Source organism: Agrilus planipennis, unplaced genomic scaffold (genome assembly GCF_000699045.2).
Source record: "Agrilus planipennis isolate EAB-ADULT unplaced genomic scaffold, Apla_2.0 scaffold61, whole genome shotgun sequence".
Classification (NCBI taxonomy): Eukaryota; Metazoa; Arthropoda; class Insecta; order Coleoptera; family Buprestidae; genus Agrilus; species Agrilus planipennis.
In genome coordinates, this window is record NW_020438922.1 from 1,284,883 (window position 1) to 1,298,881 (window position 13,999).

The window sequence follows — 13,999 nt, forward strand, 5'->3', positions numbered from 1 at the left end:
TCGTTGAATAGATGGCGAACTAAGTGTGTTTGAAATTTAAAATAATACATCCTGAAATATTTATATTTTTATTATAAAAAAAACAATACAATGTAATGTTACCTCTACATTAATGAATACTGTTTATGCGTATATTGTACGATAAGAAAGTTTTATTATATTAAAATATCAGAAAGACATACATAACTATCATTTGTTATTTATTAAAATATTATATATAAAAAAAAACATATCACGTTCTTGTTTACTACTACAATAAATTACCTGATAGCACAAATTTATGTTCATTTTACTAATTAAACATAAATATTTGTTTATGCATACATTGCGTAAGGGGGTCCCAGTCGTTTAAATTAAATTAGGAGCTGCAAGCTGCAATTTAATTTAATACTTGCAGTTATTAGTGATCCTTTTACAGACGAATAATTCAATATTAGTACATAGTTTTCTTTAAATGTAAATTTGGATTTTATACTTAGGAAATAATCAATTTATATTCGTTTTGTTTCTACGGTTTAATACCACGAATTCTAAAATCATTTACCAACATTTTGGGAACACCTTACATTACAAATCGTTTGTTTCAACTCAGTCAACAAATATAAACTGTAACTAACTTTTTTTTAGTTACAAATATTAACGAATTAATTAGAAAACAAAAAGAAAAAAATTATCGCTCATTACAATCTAATCCCATTGACCAATTGCACATTCCCCCAATGGGATCAAAGCTGAGATTTTTGGGACAGGAATATTGCCACCCACGAATCTCCCCATTATGCATTAAAGCGCAAGAGATAAATTTCTTGCAGGATGTTGGATGGGGGAAATTACCCTGATCTAGGCAATTGATGCTTCCATCACTGTATAAAATAACTTTGGCATGTTTTGGTATCTTTCCTAAGATATTTTCGTATTTAGTAGTTTCGACTACGGTTTTTATCTGGGAATCAGATGTAGTAAGTCTAGTGGTCGGTGTTGTGGATGATGATGGTGCAGATGATTTGATTGATGACGGTAGTTCCTTACTGAAGCCATTTTGAGCTCTATTGACTAAAACAATTATACAATAATGTAAGCATATTATTAAAAGCAAAACATTACCCAAAGCTAAATACTTAACATTCTCAAAATCGGTTAATTTAGAAATACAAATAAAATTATTAGAAGTGTTCTTGGAGTAGGAGTCCATACATATTAATTAGAGATTTGATTTATTTGAAATACTTGCATTTAAGATACAAATACAAAATAAAAAATACCTATTTGCATTAAAGTACTTTTTTGAGGAAAGCATTTTGTATTTTCTATTTGTAAAAACAAAATACATTTTTACTGTTAAAATTTTTGCTAGTATCACCGATCAAACATTATATAAAATGATTAATGATAGTGGCTCACATTGGCCATAAGAAGCTTAAAAAGAGGACAAAGAGACATTCCATGAATACCTTCTAATTCTTTAACTGAAGAGAGGCCAAAAAATTCTAAACTCCTTGGAAATTGATAATCTAAAATATTGGCTCGATATTGTTTGGCGGGTTCAATGTTATGGTGCATGGAATTTTGAAGTTCCAAATTGATATCAGGACCTGCCAAATCACCACTTATAATACCTTTAGCAAGGAACTACGAAATTCTATGAATTACGAAGAAACAGCCCGCAAAACAATATCTAAATGATATACGCCAGCTGCGTAAAATTGAAAACTGCAAGATATTTTATTCTTAGAAAACGATTCGAAAAACTTCACTTATTAGATGAAACTACAGCTAAAGAAACTATGGATTCTATTTATTTCTCTTATTACAATGTGTAAAAGAACAGAGAAAAAATGGGGTTGTAAATATTTTAATATAAAATGATTGATGTTGATTTAATAAAATTATTTGCAACCCTATTTTGGTTCTGATTTTTCATACTAAACAAACTATTTTGGCATCAGTGTGTTTTTGCCAATTAAAACGGGCGACAAAGGCAAATAAGGAAATGCAAACACCACAGTTAGTCTAGGAAAACTCCAATATTTAAAAAATTAGCAAATGCCTGCAAGGTTTTCTTAGAAAATATTTTATTCTTACTTAAGTAAATGTAGAAAATTAAATAAGTGTTACTACAAAAAAGTATTTATTTGAAAAAAGTATTTTGAAAATACGTATTTTGCATTTGGCATTTAAATTCAAAAGGGAAATCTATTTTGTATTTTATATTTGAAATAACAAATTAAAAAGGGATTTGCATTTTGTATTTAAATACTTTTAAAAAACCATTTTGCACATCTCTAATATTTTGTGAAATTTACGTCACATTTTGGTGAGAGATTAATTAATATTGCTTCAGTATTTTGATTACTGGGATATAGGGCTGGGATCATAAGGTTTAAGGGTTAGGGATTTAAAGGATTATGAAGTTATGCATTTAGTGGAAAAGTTTACTGGTTACGGCGTTTAGGTTTAAATTTTTTTTAAAACATTTGGGATTATCATGATTAACGGTTTTAAGTTTTTTTGGAAATAATGTTAAAATAAATTAACCTCGGATTTGGATTCAGTACCTAATCGCAAAGGCGAAGATTAGCTCAGGATAAGAGGTTGTGGTAGAGTGTTTAAAAGAATTAAAATTGCATGCTATGAAATCTGTTCAACCAAATCAGGGTAAATTATTCTACTGATTATATAAAAAAAAAGTTTTTGATAATCGTAGAATTCCTTCGGGTAATTTTAATAAAAGAATGAATTCTTGTATTTTATTTACCGTTACTTTGTGCAATCTTCAGATGCGACATTCTGTCGTGTGGAGGTGGCACTTGCTGAAGTTTATTAACGGCTTGAGCAACAGCAATCAATTCCGCCTGTTGACCCCCTTTAATGGCCTTTTCATGACTTTGTTGAATGCTAGCATCCATCTTTTGGTCCACTTCAATGTCTACATGGTGTGGAGTCGGCTGAGATGTTGTGGTGAATTTTCTGAATGGTTTCCTCAAGAAATGCCGAGTAGTGGGTTTTTCAGTAGACGTTGTCGTTTTTGTAACTAGATTAGGAAAATAAAAGAATTTACTTGTCAAAACTGCAAAAGAAAATTTGAATTTTCTCAATTTAGGTGACACTCTGTAATGGTACAACAATATTTGAATTCAATTGAAGAAACAAGCCTTTCCCTATGGAAAGACATTTTCAAGTTAAATTTGGATCGCGTATAAACTATTTGATGATTTTACAAAAATTATTTTACAGTATCTATATTTTATTTACCTAGTATTTTCTTAGCTTGAAACTTAAACACCGAAAAGAACAGGCGCTTATGAAGAAAACATTTTATTTTAAGTTCACAAAAAATGTGTGGAAATCCCAAAAATGCAGGATGAAATTAAAATTTTCCTTAATTTTATAAAAATAGATGTTCCCGTTTCGACGCTATAGTTTGCTTATTAGATTTCATTTCTAATATCACTTTACCTATGTATTAAAAACGGGTAACTTTTCTTCATAGAATATTTTTGACATTCGCAAATAAAAAAATCGAACACCCTATAAAGTATCCACGGAGTTTACGGAAAATACAACAGATCATTATGAGTAGAAAGTTTTAAAACTTCCTTAATGATTGTTTAAGTCATAAATACAATTACAAAAGAAATATAATAGATATTTACCTATATATTTAGATAGCTAGACGAAACAGAAGATTTTATTATTAAAAAGGTAAAAATTACTCGAGAGAATATATTGAAATGCATTAACAATGATCACGATATATTCTACATAAGAAAACTTTTTAAGTATCTCAAATTAGCAAATAATCAATAAACAGTGGCGTATCGTAAATTTCTGCCACCCAGGGGGAAGCCTAAATTTGCCGCCCTTGCTATTTCCTTTGTTTATTTATTATGATACGGGCACGGGGGTCTGGTTGATGATTATGTTAGTAATATTTTTATATATTTTTATGATTTTTCTGCAAAATTTGGTAGATTCTAATTTGAACAAATATGACAACCCTACTTATCTACGCATGTTCGGGGATTTCCCAAAATAACTGATAATGCTCACTCGCTCTCACGAGGTGTTTTAAGATTAAGTTAAAAAGATTTTAAGAAAATATGCAGATACCAATGTTTACGTAAGCATAGGAGGGGGTGAGTTTTGCGTACTTTTGCTGACAGGGGGGGGTTACAAATACTAAAACTTTAAAGAAAGTTTGTTCATTTTCCGTATGATACAAAATTTGTAAATTACAGCAATATAATTCATTTCAATTCAAAATGTGTTAACTTACCATACTTAATAGAAACAAACGTAAATTTAAGCATGTGAACTTGCAAAGGACTCACATAACTTACTTTATTTACATACATAATTCAGAATAGCAAGTGGATTTATTTTGAGGATTCATCTCAGGATTAATAAAGAATTGTAACGGTTTCGGTTGTTCACATAGATTATACCATCACGATCCTGATCGTCAGTATTTCAGTGTCGCTAGGAGTATATGTATTCTTTCCAAACCTTTGCAATGATTTAAAGTTTCGATAATTCTGCATCAGTTTGCTGATTACATTTAAGAAATTTAATATTATGGAGTGCTACATGTAAATAGAATATAAAAAAGTGTCTTGTTTAAAATACAAAGACAAAATCTATAGACTACCAGACGATTCGTGTTTCTACTTTTTGGCATGATTTTCGTTTCTTATCATAAAGTGAACAGTTAGGGTTTGACCAATCGACTTTAGCTTTTGCTATTTTGACTATGAAAAAATGCCGTTTCTACATTTAGATGAAAAGATGCTTTTCGCAGATTTTTAACAACACAAAAATTTTGCGATTTTTACAAACCTAAACAAGAAACAAATACTACGAAATTGGGGCATCTAACATTGCTGCGAGACGGACCTGATTCTGTCTAATGCCGAAGAAAATATTTTCGCGGCCCCTACTTTTGCGCCACCAGGGGCCCACGGCCCCCTTTGCCCCCCACCCCTACTCTACACCTATCAATAAGGCTTATTTATTATTATATGTAAACGTACGTAGTTAACTATATAAACAAGACATAACACCGTTCGTTACTTCAAACACGAATTACATAAGCAATTAAGTGAAATCTTTCGAAAAAAACTGCTGCATGTTAATTGACTCTTGACAATTTTCCTCACTTTTGCGACCATTTAAGCATCTAATTATGAAACAGTCACGATTAAGTGGATTTTCTTCCTAAGTTAACTTTCTCTCACGTCGTCGCGTTCAGCTGAGATAATAATGAGCTGTGGGTAACTAATTTTGACTATTGCAGACTCTTCGCTAAACATACAATTATACATAGATACGCAATACTTTGTGTGTAGATTTTTAAGAATGCAAAAGTGAAAGTGGTTCGTTACATTATTTGTTTAATTGTCAACAAGCATTTATGGGAATATAAAAAACTGTAAATTATCAAACACGTATGCATGAAAGCTGTATTGCATATTTTCATCTATGATTAGAGTAGAGGTATATTAAAATCATTAACACTTATTTTCTACGGTAATTAGTAATTATCTAATTAAGTTTACGTTAAACTCGGTAATAAGTATCATAACTATTCAAATGCGTATCTATCTACAGGGTGCACCGCACTTTTCTATAATTGTGTAGGTAGTTTCCAAGTTAAAAAACTAGAATTACTAATCCAGTAATCTACTAATAATAAGTACTTATAGCTTAATATAGCTCATGAAAATTTCACTTTTAACCAGTATACTCCAGGTGCTTTAAATTGTAGTTTTTCTTTTTAATTGCTATTATCATTCTGACGCTACCACCTGTACCTGTACACAAATAACACATCAAATATCGTATAGTGTTCTTGTCCTACAATAATTCGTAAAATGAAAATTATAAATTATAAAAGAAANTCTTCGCTAAACATACAAATATGCATAGATACGCAATACTTTATTCGTGTGTAGATTTTTAAGAATGCAGAAGTGAAAGTGGTTCGTTACATTATTTGTTTAATTGTCAACAAGCATTTATGGGAATATAAAAAACTGTAAATTATCAAACACGTATGCATGAAAGCTGTATTGCATATTTTCATCTATGATTAGAGTAGAGGTATATTAAAATCATTAACACTTATTTTCTACGGTAATTAGTAATTATCTAATTAAGTTTACGTTAAACTCGGTAATAAGTATCATAACTATTCAAATGCGTATCTATCTACAGGGTGCACCGCACTTTTCTATAATTGTGTAGGTAGTTTCCAAGTTAAAAAACTAGAATTACTAATCCAGTAATCTACTAATAATAAGTACTTATAGCTTAATATAGCTCATGAAAATTTCACTTTTAACCAGTATACTCCAGGTGCTTTAAATTGTAGTTTTTCTTTTTAATTGCTATTATCATTCTGACGCTACCACCTGTACCTGTACACAAATAACACATCAAATATCGTATAGTGTTCTTGTCCTACAATAATTCGTAAAATGAAAATTATAAATTATAAAAGAAATCAAGTGAATGAAGGTATTAATCTTATGTGAACTAGTAGTTGAGAATATTATCTAGCAATGCATTAATAATTGAGAATGTTGTCTAATAATAAGTTAAAATTTGAGAATTTCCTAATTGTATAAATATATTAATATTTGAGTCTGGATATGTTAAATTATTCTATTCTATTCTATTAGGTATATCTAAGAAGATAATGTTAAATGTCTACATATGGACCTCAAACTAGTGAAGAGCAAAACTGATTTTGGTCTTGAAGTTTTGGTCTTGGTCTTTCGAAAATGTAAGACCAAAGACCAAAACCGAGACTGTCTTTGTACTAATAATACTATGACAAAAGACCGAACGAACCAAATCAAGACTAAAACCAAGGACGAGTATGCAAGACAAGACCAAATACGCAAGACTAATCTAAAAATTATTATTTCCCGTGAATTTATAACTTAAACTATTTAAAGCAACTTATACTCTTTTCATTGAACAAAACAATTTTGTGTTTGAAATTTTCAGTTCAATTTATTAGATTTTAAGACTAAATTTAAAAAAAAAGAAACTTTACCACTGTTTAAAAAGGAGATGTACAAGTGGGGTAAGTGTCCTTTGTTCCTATGTTGGTTAAAATATAGAGACAAACTAATTTTTTTTGGTATTCTTACTTCTTTCAAGTATCTTGTACCTACTATTTATTTCGCTAAATGTTTTCATAACTTTCACAACTATCAACACTACTTTCTTTAAAAGTCATGATAAGCTCGCATGAATGACCGAAAATTTTAACATTTAAGACAATCATTGTTTCGGTAAAAAATGTAAGTATCAGATTAAATCATTAAACACCAAGACTTAACACGCAAGACCAAGACGAAGACGGAGACTGTGACAGTATTGGTCTTAATCTTGCCTTGCTCCTCACTATCCCAAATTCATCAGAAAACACTTTTTCATTGGAATCTTTTCGGCGCTACGATGTTTTACAAAGATGCGGGAATTTCCCGAATAACACTGTTACTGCAAGAAGTACGCCATTAGCAGTTAATAGTAATTGTGGAATACTGTATAAGTAGTCATCATCATCGTCATCATAAGGTCGTCAGTCCTAAGACACGTACCTCCACTCTTTCCTATCCTGAGCTAATCTTCGCATTTCCCTAAAACTAGAACAACCCACATCCTTAACTATTTGCGAACAGTAATCTAATCTAGCTCTACCTCTACCCCTCCTAACTCTGTTTCTGCCTCCTATGTGTCTGACTAGACCTTCATGTTTGAGAAGGTGTCCTACCAACCTATCTCGCCTATTTTTTATTCACTTCCATAGAGTCCTCTGTTCTCATATTCATTCTAACCTTTTCTATCCAAGTTATCCACATCATTCGCCTGTAACACCACATGTCTTTTCCGCCGCGCCCACTGTCCATGTTTCGCACCCGTACAACGCCGCGCTCCAAACATAGACCTCTAACAACCTTTATCGAATTTCCAAATTAACCGTTCGCGTATAAGTAGTACAACGATTTAATAGGCACCTCATTACTGGGAAATCCAGATTATAGTAATTCGGAATACCGGAACTCTACTTTCGAATGTTCCATTATTGTTATGAATAAGAAAAAGGAAACGAGATGTGCTTTATAATTTTACAGAAAATTAAATTTGTTGTATGATGATGAATACGTATGTATATATGTAGGAATTTGCTTCTTCATTAAGTAGCATGCATGCGTCAGTTGGGAAGGCAATAAATACGAGGATGCGAATCTTAGGTAATCTTACCTTGACTTTTAACTGTAGTTGTTCGAGGAGAAAGGAATTTTCTGCGAGCGATAGTCGTTCTTAAGCTTTTAGGGTGTGCGGTTGTCGTCTGTATCATTGTTGAGTTCGTAATTGTTGCTGTTGTTAATGATCCAGAGGTACGACGTTCAGTTGTCACCGATGATGGCGTAGGACGACGAAGACCAGGCCGCCTTGGATAGAAGAACTTATTAGTCATTGGGCGCGTCTGAAACAAAATGTGATCGTAGTCTTTTTTTGTTGAAGAAATTCGTAAGAATTATGAGTCATTTATATATTTTTCGACAATATTTTTTAATGTAGATACCAATTCATAATTTGAAACATTATCTTAAACTTTTCTTTATCTTAAAACAAAAACAAGATGCTAATATCAATTTAAATAGTCAATTTTAGGAGACAACCATTAGAAGTCACACAAAATTGATAAAATAATCATATGAAATAGTGATAAGCAATGTTTAACAATGACGATACTGAAAGGGTCAAACACGAACATTTTAATTTGTTGTAGAAAGTTATATAAAGGACAAAAAAATGCTTACACCAGAAATTTGCATGCAATTTTTAAATGCCTACCAAAAAGCGCAAGACTTCAGGGTTTCTCATGATATCTAATTAAACAATCTTCTAAATCTTTTAAGAGAGGCTTATGGCCTTTAGGAATCTTTCTTCATACGTCCCTGTCACAATAGGTACATTCAAATAGTGTCTAACTTTAAAAACAGATGAAGCTTGGGAAATTAAAAATAGTTCAATAATATGATGTTTATTATGATGACGTATGAGGTCTGTTCGAAAAGTATCGCGAATTTTGAATTTCTGCAGGTTACGTATATCCGATTTGTTGCCTATTCCAAAAAAATGGATCAAAGAATTTCTATCAAATTTTGTGTGAAAAACAAAATTAAGTTCATGGACGCATTCCGAATATTGACTGTGGCATATAGTGAAGCTACCTGGGGCCGAAGCAATGTTTATCGGTGGTACAAAATGTTTTCAGAGGGCCGAGAAGATGTGAACGACGAAGAGCGTGCCGGACGCCCGAGCACGTCAACAACAGACGAAAACATTGATGAAGTGAAGGAAATAGTATTGGCCAATCGTCGAATCACCGTTAGAGAAGTTGCTGAGGACCTAAACATATCGAGTGGCTCCTGCCATTCGATTTTTACCAATGATTCGGGCATGATACGGGACATAGCGAAATTCGTACCAAAATTGCTCAATTTCGACTCAAAACTTCGCATTAATATTGCTAAGGAGCTGTTGGACCCTGTTCGCGACGACCCAAATTTGCTTCAGAGGGTCATAAATGGTGAAGAATCATGGGATTATGGTGATGACGTGGAAACCAAAGCTCAATCATCCCAATGGAAGCTACCACACGAGCCAAATCCGAAAAAACCGCGTCAAGTTAGATCGAATGTGAAGCTTTATTCGATTGCAGGGGCGTGGTGCATCATAAGTTCTTGCCACAGGGTAGAACGGTGAATAAGGAATATTACCTGCAAGTTATGCGCAATTTGCGCGAAGCAATCCGCCAGAAACGCCCGCATTTGTGGAATAACAAAAATTGGCTATTGCACCATGATAACGTCCCTACTCACACACCGTTGCTTGTGCGCGAATTTTTGGTTAAAAACACTACACTAATAATGTCGCAGTCACCGTTTTCCCCAGATCTGACCCCTTGTGACTTTTTCTTGCACCCGAAACTGACGAGGCCCATGAAAGGACGACGCTACGGTACGATTAAGGAGATACAAACGGCATCGAAGGAGGAGCCGAACAAGATAATAAAATATGATTTTTTGAAGTGCTTCGAGGATTGGAAAAAACGTTGGCACAACAACAATAATTTTTCAAAAAAACACAAAATTCGCGATACTTTTTGAAGAGACCTCGTAGTATTGTAGGTTTCTGCTGTATGTCCATTGTTTTTAAAGGATCTAATTAGACTATAAGTTACACTAAACAATCACAACAATTTCGCTGCTAACTCGGAAACCTTGCGAAAGAAATGTATAGTTTTCCTAGATTATGTAATAGGAATAAGTAGGTGTAGGAAATACTTCTTCAAAATAGTCAAGTACGGGACAAACTGAAAGATATATCTAATATCTGTTACGTAACACCGATGTAGGAAACCTAAGCCTACTATTACGAAATAATTGTCTGTAAAAGATAACAGAGCTAATTATTTATTGCATTTAATACCTACATGATGTTCGAAATATAACAGTTTCTTTCGTTTAACCACAAAAACAGAAATTAAAAATCTAGAATTTGGTAATTTCATCAGAGTTAGATTCTGCACAAATGAATTATATTATAAACCTTAATTTTATTACAGTTAAAATTTAAATGAAATTAGTGATAAGCAAAATCGTTCTTAACTCATTTTAATTGTTTATCATGGTTACGCTGAAAACGCAAAAAAAACAGAACTGAAGTTGAGCAATCTGCAAGGAGACAAAGCAATAATGCAAATAAAAAATACTTTTAGTCTTTCACTGCAGGATTTTCAAAAACATTACCTCATTAAAAGTATATTTAAATTAATAAAATAATAATGAAGGCGCTGAAGCAAAACTACGACCTACACTAATAATAAGTTTACTAGTGATAACACTAAGATTTTATAAAATTTTTTATGTCATAATTTCGAAATTCGTATTTATATAGACTTTTGAATTTCTTGTTTTATTTCTAACTAGTGACCCGCCCCAGCTTCGCACGGGTGCAATGCTGATACTAAATATATTTTTGTTTTGTTTAGATTATTATCGAAAAGGGGAAATCTTCAAAAGATATCCCCTGAACATACTAAATATACTACAGAATGTCTTTATATACAACATTCACAGTTTTTTTGTCATTAGACAATACAAACCGGCCTCCCGGCCGGTACCGCCGCAACCGCTATGTCCCTGCATTTTAAATCTGTAATATCTTCGAAAATATTCATTTAAATTACATGCTGTAAAGGGCCATATTGATCTATATTAAATGCACAATGTATTTAAGGTACTTAATTGGATAAGAATTAATGCTGTATTGCCTACAATCGCTTCGTAAATAAGTCATTATTTCTCATAAAAAGTAAAGGATAAAAATGGTTATTGTGGGTTATCCCTAAGAGATAGACATATACCATCCCGGACTTTTTTGTAGACCCTTTTAAGATGTACAATATTGTAGTACATTATTTTGATCTATCTCGTAGGGTTCAGCCAGCGTTTGCAATGTAAGCGCAAAAAATGTGTTTATTTACGACATCACATTAGAAACCTCTAAAATTATCAGTGTTTCCCTACTATATTATGCATGTATTATACATATAAACCTTCCTCTTGAATCACTCTATCTTTTAAAAAAAACCGCATCAAAATCCGTTGCGTAGTTTTAAAGATTTAAGCATACATAGGGACAGACAGCGGGAAAGCGACTTTGTTTTATACTATGTAGTGATAAGCAAGTATTGAGTATCTAATTGAATAAAATCCTATCTAAAATGTGTGAAAACTACGTAATAAGTTGGGTGTTATAATTCCATTTCTTGTTATCGTGTTTTTGGAAAAAATAAGAAAGTGGTATAGTTATTTATAAATAAAATTGTGGAACTTTTTCATAATAATATAAAAATACCTAAACGTTCACTTAAAGTGAAAGGTGAAAGGCAGTACTACAAAAAATTTTAAACAAACAATTCAAACTTTATCTAAAATAAGCGACAACAACTTAAATTTCATGACAATTAAGTACTTAAGTAATTAACTAAAGTTATAGTGAGAACATCTGGTTGCTAAGATAAATATAATGAGACTTGGTTTCAAGATGAGCAGAGAATAGAGAAACGAAAAAAAATTCGTGAAAGTTATAACACTCAACCCATTTTTCCTGTCAATCAGACAGTTTAACTGCACATTTTGTTCTTAATCTGTAATTTCACGTTCAACATAACATCAGTGTAATGGTATCTATGTTAAAAGGATATTGTTTATAAAGTTTGACGAGAAATTTAGAAAACGCACACGGTCTATACACAATTGAATAATTTTATAGCTGACTTGACCTTTTAGTTGTTAATAGTGTAGAGTAATTGTTATATTCATGCTACCTATACAAACATGCTTTTTGTATAATTAACTTTATTTGAATAAAAACTGGTTTTCCTGTGTTTTATTTATCGACGAAAAATAACCGAACTTAGGAGGCAGATCTTTTATAAAATTACCAATTTCATACTTTTCTTGTTAAAAAATTAAATCTACATATGTTAAATTTCTAACAATTTTAACTTTTTAGTTAGATGGTATGGTATCTATAGTACATCCACAAAAGGAATCGAAATGCTTAATTTTCAAATAACTTTTGATCATGGTTTAAAATAATAACTTCGTGCTTCAAAACACATTTCATTTTGATCAAAAATAACTGAAAAAATAATATTTCCAAAATTTTCTGTTTAATGTTTTTTTTGGGACTACAATAAATTGTAAAAATTGTTACATAGAATGACTAATTGGTTAAGAGTCTAATAAAAATATTCTTTTGCCACTTTACCAAAATCTACATTAAAGAAAGATCTTGGTGAAAATAGTAAAAGAAAATTATAATTTCATTCTACAATAATCTCTGGTAAGGGATCTTTCATGAACCACGTAGCCTATCTGTGGGGGGAGGGGGTCTAACAAAAGGCTTACCGCGTATTTCAAATTAAGACTCACGCATTTCTTTTACAATTTCTTGATTTAAAATTTAAATAAGTGGCTAGTCTCACCGTTTGTACTTGTTAATGACATAAATTAAAAGTTAAAATAAAAAATTTTTTTTTTTTTTTTTTGTATTAAGAAACTTAGTAACTTTTGGGGGAGAAGTGATGGGCGGAAAGCTACGAGGGAAGAGGGTCTAAAAGTATCGAAACTCAAGATACATGGTTTATGGAAGGTCCCTAACGTGTAGGGATTGCTCCATGTAGTCGTTAAATCCTCTACTTGACTCTTTTCCTTAGAACACCCTGTATGCTACATTGTCACTTCGATCTATATATAAAACATTTTAATCTGACAAAAAGTGGTAAACGTCATTCTAAAAATACCTTTGCTACTGGGGTGGGGGGGTTCAATAAGCCAAAAATTTATACTGATTGCCCACAAAAAGTAGGAGAAAAATGGATAAGCTTGACGAAGAAAACTTAAAACGAATTCGGGAAACATTTTTCAAATTTACCGACGATACAAACGAAAAAATAATAAAGGAAGCGGTTGAACCGGTGATACGGGCTTTAAATTACTGCCCATCAGAATTAAATCTATCTCTTTTGGTCGATACTATGAGCGAAGACGAAAACGGATGCATTTCATTTGAAGATTTCGTCAGTGCGATAAGTCGAACAGCGATTCACTTTTACAAAAATGTTCGCAGCATAGAAGAAGTATTTGCTCCGTTGATCAAAAAAAGTTTGGGATACTTGGATGCCTCGACGATCGGTGCATTCCTTGGTAGTTTGGGTAACAAATTAACAAACGATGAAATCGACGAGTTGTTCAAAGTGGCTGAAGTTTCAGACGATAACAAATTTTACGTTTCGTTATTTGCTCGAAATGTCAGCAAGTATTTAGTCTCAACAAAGGTTGACTTTGATATAATAAGGCCTGCGTTATTACAGTATGAATTAAACGAATGAGAATTATTTCGCGTG